This window comes from Coregonus lavaretus (genome assembly GCF_964263955.1).
Source record: "Coregonus lavaretus genome assembly, contig: HAP1_SCAFFOLD_1226, whole genome shotgun sequence".
Taxonomy (NCBI): Eukaryota; Metazoa; Chordata; class Actinopteri; order Salmoniformes; family Salmonidae; genus Coregonus; species Coregonus lavaretus.
Genome location: NW_028161385.1, coordinates 1 through 15,362, shown reverse-complemented (window position 1 = coordinate 15,362; position 15,362 = coordinate 1).

Here is a 15,362-nt window from a genome sequence, read left to right as displayed (position 1 = left end):
TTCCACCTCGTGCTCACTGCAGCAGGGATGCCTCTGTGCTCCCCAAATTCACCATCGAAGATGTCTTTAAACGTTGTGCTTGTGTGGAGCAGGGAGCTAAGTTTTGATAACTTGGAGAGAGAAGGACATGCCGCTTTTGTTTCTTTCAAACCGTCTCCCACAACCAGCTGCAATGTGTGTGCAAAACACTGCAGGCGCTGTTTCTTTGCCATAGCAGCATCGACGGTTTGCTGGTCTTCTTGGGTTAAGTCATGCCATAGCTCAGGATCATCAAGATTATCTCCAGCATCTTCATCTTCCTCCTGTTCGCTGGGGAAGCAGACTGTAAATGCCTTGCGCATGTTAGCAGCATTGTCACTAATTATATAGTCCAATTTAGCTTTGATGTTGTATTCATCACATATTGCCTCAAATTGGTCACAGATTCGCTCTGCTGTGTGAGAGCCTTTGAAGCGGTTGCAGGCCAAGAGATTAGTCTTTAGCTGTACCCTCTCTGCATCTCGCTCCATCCAGTGCACAGTGACACCAAGGAATCCCCTCATCTTTCGATCAGACCAAATGTCCACAGTGACTGAAACATGGTCAGTGTTGCTCAATTGAGTTTTTAACTTTGACCGTCTCTCCTCAGCAAGGCTCTCTGTTTTTGTGGTCAGCGTTCGGCGACATACTGGGGTATACTTGCTGTCCAGCACAGCCAGAAAGTGACGAAAGCTCTTATTTTCCACAATAGACAGAGAGAAATTGCAATCAATAATCAAGTCAGACAGTATCGCATTGGAGATGGCCTTCTGCTGTGGGTGGGTCAGGCTGTAACGCCCTACACGAGTGTCAAGGAATTGTGAGATTGAAGGCTGTTGTGGTTCATCTACGATGATTTTGTTCATCTGGTATTCTTCATACCTGTAACAGAGAAGAATATGAAACAGATGTCAGAAAATCCTTTACAGCCACACATGTTGTATTTGAAACTACTCTTTACTCATATCAATGTTGTTGTGTTAATATTCATTGCCTATTGTACACTACGGTTTACGATAATACATTTCAGTGTCAGTGTATGCAATATTAAGAATATTTTCACTGTTTCAAAATTCATAAGAAAGCCCTTTCCCTCAAGAAACTGAAGTCATATGCTTTATAGCAGTGGTTTTCAAAGTGGGGACGGGGACCCTTGGGTGCCGCGAGGGGGTTCTAGGGGGGCCATGGCAAGTTGGCATGAAAAGTATAGAAAAACAAAATAATTGAATAAATTAAATAACTAAAGTAAACCAAATTAAACCAAAAATAAGCTAAACAATATTCCCATTAGTTAAGAACTGCACTATAATAATCTATTGCATCTCTGAACATTACTACTATAATCGTTATTATTTTATTATATACTGTATATATCCCAGTGGTGCGCTGCCTCACAGACCTACTGTAGACTACGGTAGCACTCTGTCCATGCGCTGTCTGCTGTTTGGGCATGATATGAAAAGGGAAGGCTAATGGTGGATCTACTGTGACTGTGTTATCATTTTCCTCTTTACAATGTATACGTCTTACTATGTTTCCTGTTGTACTTGGATGGGTTTAGGGATGCACCAACTACATCCGAGTTGTGAAAGGGGGTGCATTCATTGTTTAATTGTGATATTTTGTCTTCAGCGACAGTTCAGCTTAGTTGTGATTAACCAAAATTACATAAACGACCTCAATGAGGCAGCACACCAGCAACTCTGAAACTGAATTCTAAAACGCTTAACGTGAAAAACGCTTAACGTTGCTTAATGCTTAATATACTAAGACAGTAATATTATAAGACCAAACTCTGCAAATATCATATTAATAAAGCATACTATGTACAAAACATCAGATGAGCCCAGAATACATAGTAGCCTACATAAGACATGTTAAGCCTTTTCTTATAATGGTTTTCTATGGGAGGAAAACACTTAACGTGTTGTTAAACGTGTTTGCGTTCATATTCTGGCCTCATCTGATGTTTTGTACATTTAGTATACTTTATTAATATGATATTTATAGTTTGGTCTTTTAATATTACTGTCTCAGTATATTAAGACACGTTAAGCCTTTTCTTATAATAGTTTTCTATGGGAGGAAAACGCAACGTGTTATTAAACGTGTTTGCGTTCATATTCTGGGCTCATCTGATGTTTTGTACATAGTATACTTTATTAATATGATATTTACAGAGTTTGGTCTTTTAATAACACTGTCTTAGTACATTAAAGAACGTTAAGCGTTTTTCACGAAAGCGTTTTAGAATGTCCATATAATAGCAGTTCAAAAATCCATATTTTTGTAAGCATGAACCAGCAAGGGAGACGTGCGTTTGTCTCGTTGATACAGTAAATATGCAGCAGCTAGCTAGTAAGTTACGGTACATCCAATAAGGTGCGTAGCATTCGTTCAAAACTTACCTTTCTTTGTGCAACTTCAGGTGTCGAACAAAGTTGGACGTTGTGGCAGCTCCGTCTGTAATCTTCGATCCGCATGTTTTGCAGATTGCAACTCGTTTTTTGTCGACTACCTCGTAATTTTTATAGCCAAACCAAACTATCTTCGGTATCATTTTGACAACTGGCGCGTTGTTGCTTGATGTGCTTCATTGGTTGTCTTGCAATGTGCCTGCTTAGATGCTGTCGAATCAAAACAACGTGGGACTACAGTGATTGGATAACGTGCAGGCAGCGCGCGCTCTCTGTATGCATACAGGTGGATGGTGCACATTTTTTTCACAGATGCAGATAAACGGAGAGCGGCGCGGCCGTGTGAAAAAAATTTTCCCCAGTTTTCATGGGAAGTAGCAAGTCTTCTCGAGTCATAAGGCGCAAGTCCAAGTGAAGTCACGAGTCATTGATGTTAAAGTCCAAGTCGAGTTGCAAGTCTTTGTACATTTTGTCGAGTCGAGTCTGAAGTCATCAAATTCATGACTCGAGTCTGACTCGAGTCCAAGTCACATGACTCGAGTCCACACCTCTGGAAAGAGGTTTTAAATAGCACATTACATGTTTTAACACTGTTCAGCCTAGAGCCTGTAACAATGGTTGATTTTACAATAACAATTGTTTCCGGATTTTACAATTTTTCAAATAAATGTTTGCTTAGTCATTTTAAAACGTGTTATTTTATTTATGGGGTGTAATTTAAGGCAAGCAAATATGACTTCTTTATACTCAGCCCAAATTGAGTCTGAGTGCTGGAGGCCTCCATTTTATGTTCATTATAGGCTGCTGTGTGGGTAGTGATTTAAGGAGATTTGTTTCTCCTGCAGTTTCCCAGGAAATTGCCCTCATTAGAATGGTTCTATTCAGTTTGGATCCACATCGATCTCACACTCTTTCCACAGTGTAGCAGGGGTCTTAGTAACGCATGTAGGTGTCAGTGTGTGAGTGACAACAGTGCAGTGATTACTGCCAGGAGTCTGGGGGTGTCAACCAAGGGTTAACTAGGGGTTTATATACAGTTGAGGCCTATAAAGTACTGTTAGTTAAGTTTATATAAAACAGTGTCTGTAAGCACAATAGTACACTGATTACTGAACAGTGGCTGAGAGTGTCAAACAAGGGTTAAGTTGAGGTGTATGAAGTAGAAACATATAGAGCCCTGGTAACACCCCTCACTGACGGGCCATATAGTTAACCAAGTCCTGTCTGAAGGGAATCTTATGCTTTTATGACTCATAGACTAAAACTGTTCTAGCTTTGACTGGAAGCAACTGTCAGTGTGTGTGCCTGTGTGTATCTGTGTCCTTATGCGTGCTGGGCAGAGGGTGTCAGTCTTCAAATAACCACTTTTAGCCTCTTTAATGCTCAAACTACCCAACTATCTCAATCAATATTGCTCAGTGTGCCGTTGAGTGGTGAAATGAGGGCTTTGAAAGAGGGCTGCTCGGCAAGGCCAATAGGACCAACAGAATTACCCACCCTGCGATGTTGAACTGGAGTCATTACAGTTCTATTAGCAAGGAACGATGCTCTTTAACAGTGTATTGTATTTGCTGTTCTTATGGAATGCCATTGTCATGGTTTTGAATGTCTTGAAAGAGTGCATGCTGTCCTCTGTTGTCATTGTGGATGGAAACCATGACTTTGAGTCACTAGGGTTAAAACCAGTTTGACACATTGGCATCTCAGGAAATAAAAAAAAGAAGTGTTTTGTTAATTAAAATATGTATTGTGTTTGATGAGAATTTTTATTAAACTAGGGTATTATCTTTGCTTGCATTATTGGTTTGGTTATTTTCCTCATCAACTGTCTCCACTGATTTGTTCTATGGCAATAAACATTTTTGTAATTTGTTCTTTAATTCCATTTTCAATTTAAGGGCTTTATTGGCATGGGAAACGTATGTTAACATTGCCAAAGCAAGTGAAGTAGATAGTAAACAAAAGTGAAATAAACAATAAATATTAACAGTAAACATTACACTCAGAAGTTCCAAAGGAATAAAGATATTTCAAATGTCATATTATGTATAAATATATATATATATATATATATATATATATATATATATATATAGTGGGTAGAACAAGTATTTGATACACTGCCGATTTTGCAGGTGTCACGATCGTCGTAGGAGTGAGTAGACCAAGGCGCAGCGTGTGAAACAAACATGACTTTATTTAATTAAAGTACTAACAAAACACGACTCGTGAAGTCCACGGTTAAACATACCGACACGGAACAAAAACCCACAAACCCAAAGTGAAACACAGACAGTTAAATATGGCTCCCAATCAGAGACAACCAGCAAACAGCTGACACTCGTTGCCTCTGATTGGGAGTCACTCAGACCAACCTAGAAATAACCACAACAGAACGACCAACATAGAAATAAACACATAGAATTAACACAGCCTGGCTCAACATAATGAGTCCCAGAGCCAGGGTGTGACAGCAGGTTTTCCTACTTACAAAGCATGTAGAGGTCTGTAATTTTTATCATATGTACACTTCAACTGTGAGAGACGGAATCTAAAACAAAAATCCAGAAAATTGTATGATTTTAAAATTAATTAATGTGCATTTTATTGCATGACATAAGTATTTGATACATCAGAAAAGCATAACTTAATATTTGGTACAGACACCTTTGTTTGCAATTACAGAGATCATACGTTTCCTGTAGGTCTTGACCAGGTTTGCACACACTGCAGCAGGGATTTTGGCCCACTCCTCCATACAGACCTTCTCCAGATCCTTCAGGTTTTGGGGCTGTCGCTGGGAAATACGGACTTTCAGCTCCCTCCAAAGATTTTCTATTGGGTTCAGGTCTGGAGACTGGCTAGGCCACTCCAGGACATTGAGATGCTTCTTACGGAGCCACTCCTTAGTTGCCCTGTCTGTGTGTTTTGGGTCGTTGTCATGCTGGAATACGGTGCAGTCGTCCTGTCCCCTTTGCAGAAAAGCATCCCCAAAGAATGATGTTTCCACCTCCATGCTTCACGGTTGGGATGGTGTTCTTGGGGTTGTACTCATCCTTCTTCTTCCTCCAAACACGGCGAGTGGAGTTTAGACCAAAAAGCTCTATTTTTGTCTCATCAGACCACATGACATTCTCCCATTCCTTCTCTGGATTATCCAGATGGTCATTGGCAAACTTCAGATGGGCCTGGACATGCGCTGGCTTGAGCAGGGGGACCTTGCGTGCGCTGCAGGATTTTAATCCATGACGGCGTAGTGTGTTACTAATGGTTTTCTTTGAGACTGTGGTCCCAGCTCTCTTCAGGTCATTGACCAGGTCCTGCCGTGTAGTTCTGGGCTGATCCCTCACCTTCCTCATGATCATTGATGCCCCACGAGGTGAGATCTTGCATGGAGCCCCAGACCGAGGGTGATTGACCGTCATCTTGAACTTCTTCCATTTTCTAATAATTGCGCCAACAGTTGTTGCCTTCTCACCAAGCTGCTTGCCTATTGTCCTGTAGCCCATCCCAGCCTTGTGCAGGTCTAAAATTTTATCCCTGATGTCCTTACACAGCTCTCTGGTCTTGGCCATTGTGGAGAGGTTGGAGTCTGTTTGATTGAGTGTGTGGACAGGTGTCTTTTATACAGGTAACGAGTTCAAACAGGTGCAGTTAATACAGGTAATGAGTGGAGAACAGGAGGGCTTCTTAAAGAAAAACTAACAGGTCTGTGAAGGCCGGAATTCTTACTGGTTGGTAGGTGATCAAATACTTATGTCATGCAATAAAATGCAAATTAATTACTTTCTGGATTTTTGTTTTAGATTCCGTCTCTCACAGTTGAAGTGTACCTATGATAAAAATTACAGACCTCTACATGCTTTGTAAGTAGGAAAACCTGCAAAATCGGCAGTGTATCAAATACTTGTTCTCCCCACTGTATATAGTGTTGTAACAATGTGCAAATAGTTAAAGTACAAATGGGAAAATAAATAAACATAAATATGGGTTGTATTTACAATTGTGTTTGTTCTTCACTGGTTGCCCTTTTCTTGTGGCAAAAGGTCACAAATCTTGCAGCTGTGATGGCACACTGTGGTTTTTCACCCAGTAGATAAGGGAGTTTATCAAAATTGGGTTTTTTTTCGAATTCTTTGTGGATCGCTGTAATCTGAGGGAAATATGTGTCTCTAACATGGTCATACATTTGGCAGGAGGTTAGGAAGTGCAGCTCAGTTTCCACCTCATTTTGTGGGCAGTGTGCACATAGCCTGTTTTCTCTTGAGAGCCAGGTCTGCCTACGGCGGCCTTTCTCAATAGCAAGGCTATGCTCACTGAGTCTGTACATAGTCAAAGCTTTCCTTAAGTTTTGGTCAGTCACAGTGGTCAGGTATTCTGCCACTGTGTACTCTCTGTTTAGGGCCAAATAGCATTCTAGTTTGCTCTGTTTTTTTGTTTGTTCTTTCCAATGTGTCAAGTAATTCTCTTTTTGTTTTCTCATGATTTGGTTGGGTCTAATTGTGTTGTTGTTGTTGTTGTCCTGGGGCTCTGTGGGGTCTGTTTGTGTTTGTGAACAGAGCCCCAGGACCAACTTACTTAGGGGACTCTTCTCCAAGTTCATCTCTCTGTAGGTGATGGCTTTGTTATGGAAGGTTTGGGAATCGCTTCCTTTTAAGTGGTTATAGAATTTAACAACTATTTTCTGGATTTTTGTTTGTTTTTGGTTGGATAGGTTTCTCAATTTCTTTCTTAGGTTTTTGCATTCTTCATCAAACCATTTATCACTGTTGTTATTTTTCTTCGGTTTTCTGTTAGAGATTTTTAGATTTGATAGGGAAGCTGAGAGGTCAAATATACTGTTTAGGTTTTCTACTGCCAAGTTTACACCTTCATTATTACAGTTGAACGTTTTGTCCAGGAAGTTTTCTAGAATGGATTGAATTTGTTGTTGCCTAATTGTTTTTTGGTAGGTTTCAACACTACTTTCCTTCCATCTATAGCGTTTCTTAATATTATTCAGTTCCTTTGGCTTTGATGCCTCATGATTGAGTATTGCTCTCCTTTATCTCTCTCTCTCACTCGCTCGCTCGTGCTCTCTCTCGCTCACTCTCTCTCTCTCTCTTGCTCGCTCTCTCTCTCCTCTCTCTCTCCTCTCTCATTCTCTCCCCCTCTCTCACTCTCTCCTCTCTCTCTCTCTCCCTCACTCTCACTCTCTCTCTCTCCCTCCCGCTCTCTTATCTCTCACTCACACACACACACAATAATATAATCTAGTTTTGAAAAGTGACTGAGAGTGTATTGAGCTGTAAGTTTTCAGAGTTCTTTGAGAAAAGTAGTGAATCCTTCCCTGCCTGGGCCTAGAGCTCCTAGGAAACAATCTCTGCAATACCATGCAGCCTCTGGATGAGACACACACTGGGAGATGTCCTTCACCATGCAGCCTCTGGATGAGACACACACTGGGAGATGTCCTTCACCATGCAGCCTCTGGATGAGACACACACTGGGAGATGTCCTTCACCATGCAGCCTCTGGATGAGACACACACTGGGAGATGTCCTTCACCATGCAGCCTCTGGATGAGACACACACTGGGAGATGTCCTTCACCATGCAGCCTCTGGATGAGACACACTGGGAGATGTACTTCACATTGCAGCCTAGGAGGAGAGGAAGGGGAGACCACTTTATTTGTATAGTGCTTTAAAATACAAGTAACAAAGTAAAAGAATCACATCATAAAATAATAAAATAAAATAAAAGTACTAACAAAGAAACAAAAACACACGTTTTTGAACAAGATCATGACGTCTGGTAACAAGCGGGTATCTTGTAGTGTTCCGTTTGTAGTGTGTTGGCCTGCTGTCTGTCCCGAGGTATTAGTATCTGGTATCCAGCTTGATTTTCAGGGGGAGCTTGATGGGGACCCGTCCTGTACCAGTCTTTCAGGTATTCAAGCTATATCACAAATGTATCTAAAAGTGTATTCTCTTCCTGATTTGAGTCAAACAGGATAGATGCAAGAATATCAAACATCATATTTGTCATGATATTAGATCATAGAGCTACATTAATATTCATCATAGAACAATAGAAATAGACTTGGTTACACTAGGATTGAACCAATGTCATATTATTCCATCTCTACCACAGTAACAGCAGCCCTCAGTACAGGAAATACCACATGCCACTGTGGAGAGAAAAACGAAACAAAACGTTACAGAGTAAAGCTTGAAGAGTCATCCTAATTGGCCCCTATTAGAGCCTATAATTACCACTCCCATCTCTGGATAATGTGTTGTGTGGCCTGATTATACGCAGATCCTTTCAAAATAGCCGAAACGCTAATAGCCCTAGAAAAAAGACAAGTACCCTACTAGTCACGATCGTTCCTTTTTGTTTTGGTCGATCACGAGATCACACCTCTAGTTATTGCAGAATAGGTATTGCGAATATTCAAATGAGCAGAGGAGTTCAAACTAACCTGGTGCCTTTTCTCTCTCCTTGGTTTGATATATGTAATTTATTTGACAAAGAATGTTATTAATTGTATTTGCATCGTATAATGGAAAAACTTCCCAATGTGCATTTAGAAGCAGAGCAGACTCGTTAAGTAGCACTCTGAGAAGGGAGTCAGAGGAATATAATTAACATAAAGTCAGCCTATACTGTTCCAATATAGCAGACACTGCTGTACCAATCACAACTGCAGACTGTTTTCTAATTGATTTCGAAGTAGAGCAACAAAAGCGAGAGCAGGAGAGGGAGAACAATCCTGAGAGTGAAGGAGTAAGAACGAGAGAGAGAAGACCTATAATAATATGCCATTTAGCAGATGCTTTTATCCAAAGCAACTTACAGTCATGTGCGCATACATTTTTACGTATGGGTGGTCCCGGGGATCGAACCCACTACCCTGGCATTACAAGCGCCATGCTCTACCAATTGAGCTACAGAGGACCGCAGGAGAAATAGGAAAAGGAGAGAGATGGGAGGGATTCAAGTAAGGGGGAGAGAGAGAGAGAGAGATGAGACTGAAAGAAAAGATTGAAAGAAGTGAGAGACACATGAAAGTGAAGAGGAGGACGCCACATCACCTGTCGCTTTAATGACTTCCTGCTTGCTATTTCTTACTTCCTGCTAAGGCATTTTATGATAGCTTCCTGTCTCAAGTCTACACACATCGCCTTCTCATCATTACAATACCTGGGCCTGAGGTCCGCTGATCCACTCAGCCCCCAGCAGGAGACCAGACCGTTCCAATTTAAACAAACACCACACACTGCTCTCCCCCTGAGACCTCAGAGAAATGCTACCTCTTCCCTCACACTGACTCCTCTCTCACGTTGCTATAGCTACCTGTCTGAGAACTAACAAACATCACATACCTTCAGTTCCCCCCCGTGCCCCACTCATCTGACAGCTCCACTGCCTGTCACTTTCAAAGACCAACATACACTGAACCAAAATATAAACGCAACATGTAAAGTGTTGGTCCTATGTTTCATGAGCTGAAATAAAAGATCCCAGACATTTTCCATACGCACAAAAAGCTTATCTCTCTCAAATGTTGTGCACAAATTTGTTTACATCCCTGCTAGTGAGAATTTCTCCTTTGCCAAGATAATCCATCCACCGGACAGGTGTGGCATATCAAAAAGCTGATTAAATAACATGATCATTACACAGGTGCACCTTATGCTGGGGACAATAAAAGGCAACTCTAACATGTGCAGTTTTGTCACACAACACAATGCCACAGATGTCTCAAGTTTTGATGGAGCTTATAATTGGCATGCTGACTGCAGGAATGTCCACCAGAGCTGTTGCCAGAGATTTTAATATTAATTTCTCTACCATAAGCCTACCAATGTCGTTTTAGAGAATTTGGCAGTACGTCCAACCGGCCTCACAACCGCAGACCACGTGAATGGCGTCGTGTGGGCGAGCGGTTTGCTGATGTCAACGTTGTGAACAGAATGCCCCATGGTGGGGTTATGGTATGGGCAGCCATAAACTACGGACAATGAATACAATTGCATTTTATCAATGTTAATTTGAATGCACAGAGATACCATGACGAGATCCTGAGGCCCATTGTCGTGCCATTCATCCGCCGCTATATGTTTCAGCATGATAATGCACGGCCCCACGTCACAAGGATCTGTACACAATTCGTGGAAGCTGAAAATGTCCCAGTTCCTTCATGGCCTGCATACTCAACAGACATGTCACCCATTGAGCATGTTTGGGATGCTCTGGATCGACGTGTACGGTAGCGTGTTCCAGTTCCCGCCAATATCCAGCAACTTTGCACATGCATTGAAGAGGAGTGGGACAACATTCCAGAGGCCACAATCAACAGCCTGATCAACTCTATGCAAAGGAGATGTGTTGCGCTGCATGATGCAAATGGTGGTCACACCAGATACTGACTGGTTTCTTGATCCACGCCCCTACCATTTAAAAAATGTATCTGTGACTAACAGATGCATATCTGTATTCCCAGTCATGTGAAAGCTATGGATTAGGGCCTAATGAACTTATTTCATTTGACTGATTTCCTTATATGAACTGCAACTCAGTAAAATCTTCGAAATTGTTGCATTTATATTTTTGTTCAGTATATAATGTACTCCACCTTTTTCTTAACTTACAGTTGAAGTCGGAAGTTTACATACACCTTAGCCAAATACATTTAAACTCAATTTTTCACAATTCCTGACATTTAATCCTAGTAAAAATGCCCTGTTTTAGGTCAGTTAGGATCACCACTTTATTTTAAGAATGTGAAATGTCAGAATAACATTAGAGAGAATTATTTATTTCAGCTTTTATTTCTTTCATCACATTCACAGTTGGTCAGAAGTTTACATACACTCAATTAGTATTTGGTAGCATTGCCTTTAAATTGTTTAACTTGGGTCAAACGTTTTGGGTAGCCTTCTACAAGCTTCCCACAATAAGTTGGGTGAATTTTGGCCCATTCCTCCTGACAGAGCTGGTGTAATTGAGTCAGGTTTTTAGGCCTCCTTGCTCGCACACGCTTTTTCAGTTCTGCCCACACATTTTCTATAGGATTGAGGTCAGGGCTTTGTGATGGCCACTCCAATACCTTGACTTTGTTGTCCTTAAGCCATTTTGCCACAACCTTGGAAGTATGCTTGGGGTCATTGTCCATTTGGAAGACCCATTTGTGACCAATCTTTAACTTCCTGACTGATGTCTTGAGATGTTGCTTCAATATATCCACATAATTTTCCTTCCTCATGATGCCATCTATTTTGTGAAGTGCACCAGTTCCTCCTGCAGCAAAGCACCCCCACAGTTGATGCTGCCACCCCCGTGCTTCACGGTTGGGATGGTGTTCTTCGGCTTGCAAGCGTTCTCCTTTTTCCTCCAAACATATGGCCAAACAGTTATATTTTTGTTTCATCAGACCAGAGGACATTTCTCCAAAAAGTACGATCTTTGTCCCCATGTGCAGTTGCAAACCGTAGTCTGTCTTTTTTATGGCGGTTTTGGAACAGTGGCTTCTTCCTTGCTGAGCGGCCTTTCAGGTTATGTCGATATAGGACTCGTTTTACTGTGGATATAGATACTTTTGTACCTGTTTCCTCCAGCATCTTCACAAGGTCCTTTGCTGTTGTTCTGGGATTGATTTGCACTTTTCGCACCAAAGTATGTTCATCTCTAGGAGACAGAACTCGTCTCCTTCCTGAGCGGTATGACGGCTGCGTGGTCCCATGGTGGTCATACTTGCGTACTATTGTTTGTACAGATGAACGTGGTACCTTCAGGCGTTTGGAAATTGCTCCCAAGGATGAACCAGACTTGTGGAGGTCTACAAAAAAAATTCTGAGGTCTTGGCTGATTTCTTTTGATTTTCACATGATGTCAAGCAAAGAGGCACTGAGTTTGAAGGTAGGCCTTGAAATACATCCAAAATGACTTGTGTCATGCACAAAGTAGATGTCCTAACCGACTTACCAAAACTATAATTTCTTAACAAGAAATTTGTGGAGTGGTTGAAAAACGAGTTTTAATGACTCCAACCTAAGTGTATGTAAATTTCCGCCTTCAACTGTATATAACGTGGAGATGGATCAGGATTAAAAAGGTTAAAACAATCTGATTACCAGTGTCACTCCAGATACAGCTGATACATGTACAGTACCAGTCAAAAGTTTGGACACACCTACTCATTCAAGGGTTTTTCTTTATTTTTACTATTTTCTACATTGTAGAATAATATTGAAGACATCAAAACAGTGTTCAACAAATCAAAATATTTTATATTTCAGATTCTTCACCTTGATGACAGCTTTGCAAACTCTTGGCATTCTCTCAACCAGCTTCACCTGGAATGCTTTTCCAACAGTCTTGAAGAAGTTCCCACATATGCTGAGCACTTGTTGGCTGCTTTTCCTTCACCCTGCCGTCCGACTCATCCCAAACCATCTCAATTGGGCTGAGGTCAGGGGATTGTGGAGGCCAGGTCATCTTATGCAGCACTCCATCACTCTCCTTCTTGGTCAAATAGCCCTTACACAGCCTGGAGGTGTGTTGGTTCATTGTCCTGTTGAAAAACAAATGATAATCCCACTAAGCCAAACCAGATGGGATGGCGTATTGCTGCAGAATGCTGTGGTAGCCATGCTGGTTAAGTGTGCCTTGAATTCTAAATAAATCACAGACAGTGTCACCAGCAAAGAACCCCCACACCATAACACCACCTCCTCCATGCTTTACGGTGGGAAGTACACATGCGTAGATCGTCCGTTCACCCACACCGCGTCTCACAAAGACACGGCGGTTGGAACCAAATATCTGAAATTTGGACTCCAGACCAAAGATCAAATTGCCATCGGTCTAATGTCCATTGCTCGTGTTTCTTGGCCCAAATAGTAGTGGTTTCTTTGCAGCAATTCGACCATGAAGGCCTGATTCACACAGTCCCCTCTGAACAGTTGATGTTGAGATGTGTCTGTTACTTGTACTCTGTGAAGCATTTATTTGGGCTGCAATTTCTGAGGCTGGTAACTCTAATTAACTTATCCTTTGCAGCAGAGGTAACTCTGGGTCTTCCATTCCTGTGGCGGCCCTCATGAGAGCCAGTTTCGTCATTGCGCTTGATGGTTTTTGTGACTGCACTTGAAGAAACTTTCAAAGTTCTTGAAATGGTCCGTATTGACTGACCTTCATGTCTTAAGTAATGATGGACTGTTGTTTCTCTTTGCTTATTTGAGCTGTTCCTGCCATAATATAGACTTGGTATTTTACCAAATAGGGCTATCTTCTGTATACCACCCCTACCTTGTCATAACACAACTGATTGCCTCAAACGCATTATGAAGGAAAGAAATTCCACAAATTAACTTTTAACAAGGCACACCTGTTAATTGAAATGCATTCTAGGTGACTACCTCATGAAGCTGGTTGAGAGAATGCCAAGAGTGTGCAAAGCTGTCATCAAGGCAAAGGGTGGCTACTTTGAAGAATCTCACATATAAAATATATTTTGATTTGTTTAACACTTTTTTGGTTACTACATGATTCAATATGTGTTATTTCATAGTTTTGATGTCCTCACTATTATTATACAATGTAGAAAATAGCTTTAAAAAATAAAATAAAAACTGGAATGAGTAGGTGTGTCCAAACTTTTGACTAGTACTGTATATGGATGATAAACTCGAAGCAGCAACAAGAAAAGAGGTGAAACCAAGCTGCGAATGCAAACCCCCTATCTCTCCATGATGGCTCCATTTTAGGACAAATTGCATGGCCCTTCACTCCAGGCAGTAAAAGCTGATGGTGGCCACAAGTAGAACAGCCTCCCTCTCCAATCTCAACATTAATCACACCAGCCAGCTAGATATGATGGCTCGTCTCAGTCCTCCTTCTTCCTCCCTCCCTCCTTCCTCCTCACTCCTCCTCCCTCCTCCTCTAAGTCAGAAAACTCCCGCCAGTCAGTCTCTTTAAGATTCCACTGAGTGCTCTTTGAAGAGTTCCTACAGTATCTGCCTTCTGGCTGCTGTCTTGGTGTTTTTCAAAGGGTGTATCTCCCTAACGCCTCGTTCTATCGATCTGTCGTGGCAGAAAGCCAGTCCCCCTCCTTCAGTCTCCAATGAATTAATGTCCCCTTCCACCGAGACAGCCAGTCATACTCAGTGAAGCTGGTGCTGTATCAATGGCTGTCAACAGTGTTAAGGGAGCCCAAGAACACACACACACACACACACACAAACACACTCACAAGAAGACATATGGAGTGCACTCATTAAAAACGACGGTCAGGGATTTGAGACGGAGCTCTCAGTAGAAGTGTGTTGCGGATCCACCTCGTTGAGCAGAGGGAACCAGTCCAGAAGAAAGTAAAATATTCATTCAGAGCTGTGCCAATTATTCTACCCAACGTGCTGTGCCAATCTGCGCTTGTTTGTATCAGCATACATTTAAGTCCTCTTTATATCCAAGGCTGCTTAAGCTGGTGCATATGGCTTTATCATGTGATACCCATAGAGGATGAACAATAATGATATTATTGAGCTGATTTGCTAGATTTTTTTTACTTGATTCACCCTGCTAATGCAGTAGATTATGCATAGATATGCAAAAAATATCAGAAACTTTGAACATCCCACGGAGCACCATTAAATCCATTATAAAAAAATTGAAAGAATATGGCACCACAACAAACCTGCCAAGAGAGGGCCGCCCACCAAAACTCACGGACCAGGCAAGGAGGGCATTAATCAGAGAGGCAACAAAGAGACCAAAGATAACCCTGAAGGAGCTGCAAAGCTCCACAGTGGAGATTGGAGTATCTGTCCATAGGACCACTTTAAGCCGTACACTCCACAGAGCTGGGCTTTACGGAAGAGTGGCCAGAAAAAAGCCATTGCTTAACCCTCCCGTTGTCCTAGGGTCAAAATGACCCGCC